Below are 1,740 nucleotides of genomic sequence, written 5' to 3' on the forward strand. Positions count from 1 at the left end.
AAAAGTTGGCTTAAAGCTCAACATTCAGAAAACTAAGATCATGGCATCCGGTTCCATTACTTCATGGCAAATAGATGGGGAAACAGTAGCTGACTTTATTTTTGGGGGCTCCAAAATCACTGCAGATGGTGATTGCAGTCATGAAATGAAAAGACGCTTACTCCTTGGAAGGAAAGTTATGACCAACCTAGACAGCATATTAAAAAGCAGAGACATTACTTTGCCAACAAAGGTCCGTCTAGTCAAGGCTATGGCTTTTCCAGTAGTCATGTATGGATGTGAGAGTTGGAATATAAAGAAAGCTGAGCGCCGAAAAATTGATGCTTTTGAACTGTGGTGTTGGAGAAGACTCTTGAGAGTCCCTTGGACTGCAAGGAGATCCAACCAGTCCATCCTAAAGGAGATCAGTCCTGGGTGTTGGAGGGACTGATGTTGAAGCTGAAACTCCAATACTTTGGCCACCTGATGTGAAGAGCTGACTCATTGGAAAAGACCCTGATGCTGAGAAAGATTGAGGGAAGAAGGAAAAGGGGACAACAGAGGATGAGATGGTTGGATGGCATCACTGACACAATGGATATGGGTTTGGGTGGACTCCGGGAGTTGGTGATGGACAAGGAGGCCTGGCATGCTGCAGTTTATGGGGTCACAAAGAGTCGGACACGACTGAGTGACTGAACTGAACTCTTCTCCAGAAACCTGGTTTTAATTAAAATCTTCTTGGATGTGGAGGTTCAGGCTTGATTTTTCTTTTTCAGTCTCCCACAGAGCTGTCTGGGGGAAATTTGTGTGCACTGGCCACTCTAAGGTTAGTTAGCACAACAAGTATGTCTGGGCTTCCAGACACATAAAAGAACTTATTTCTCTTAAAATTCATCCTGTTCTATGATGAGACCTGCCTAGAAGGTCTCTATGTGTGTATTAGCTCCCATGAATCATATCCCACATGTGTTTGGAATCAAGTTGATAGCCCTATGAAAGCTATTTATATTGTATATGCATTGTTGTTAGTTGCTCAGTCATGTCTGACTCTTTGTGACCTCATGGAGTATAGCCCACCAGGTTCCTCTGTCCATGGAATTCTCCAGGCAAGAATACTGGAGTGGGTTGTCATTCCCTTCTCTAGGGGATCTTCCCAACCCATGGATCAAACCCAGGTGTCCTGCATTGCAGGCAGATTCTTTACCTCCTGAGCCACTAGGGAAGTCCAAAATGTCAACTCCTTCGAGCCGGATTCGAACCAGCGACCTAAGGATGCCTGAGAAGCTTCACACTACAGTCCTCCGCTCTACCGACTGAGCTATCGAAGGTATTGCACTGTACATGAATTTTTAGTGGACTTAATAAAAGGAGGTTGTAAAGCCAGGATTTGCAACAGCTGCCAGTAAATAAGAATAGGGAAGATTGATTCTTTATTGGCTATTTTAAACTAGGGATTGCTTTCTGGATGTACTTTTACAACCCAGTATTACTGAGACGTTTCTGAGTGGAATTACTCTTCAAGGGCCTTCCCAGGTGTCACTAGTGGTAAAGAATCCACCTGCCAATGCAGGAGACAGGAGATGCAGGTTCTATCCCTGGGTTGGGTAGATCCCCTGGAGAAGGAAATGGCAACCCACTCCAACATTCTTGCCATGGACAGAGGAGCCAGGCAGGCGACATTCCATGGGGTCACAAAGAGTCAGACACAACTTAGCGACTAAAGAGCCGCAGCACAGGGAAGGGAGTGTGCCGAACTGT

At 45.4% G+C, this 1,740-nt stretch overlaps 1 non-coding gene across 1 annotated transcript; it reads right to left on the reverse strand.

Annotated features, from left to right (window-relative positions):
- Nucleotides 1–1,220: 1,220 nt before the first annotated feature.
- TRNAY-GUA lies at nucleotides 1,221–1,310 on the reverse strand. Its single transcript is given in 2 exon segments — nucleotides 1,221–1,256; nucleotides 1,274–1,310. It is a non-coding gene; the product is annotated as a tRNA-Tyr (tRNA).
- Between the last annotated feature and the right edge of the window lie 430 nt (nucleotides 1,311–1,740).

Source organism: Cervus canadensis, chromosome 7 (genome assembly GCF_019320065.1).
Source record: "Cervus canadensis isolate Bull #8, Minnesota chromosome 7, ASM1932006v1, whole genome shotgun sequence".
NCBI classification, from domain to species: Eukaryota; Metazoa; Chordata; class Mammalia; order Artiodactyla; family Cervidae; genus Cervus; species Cervus canadensis.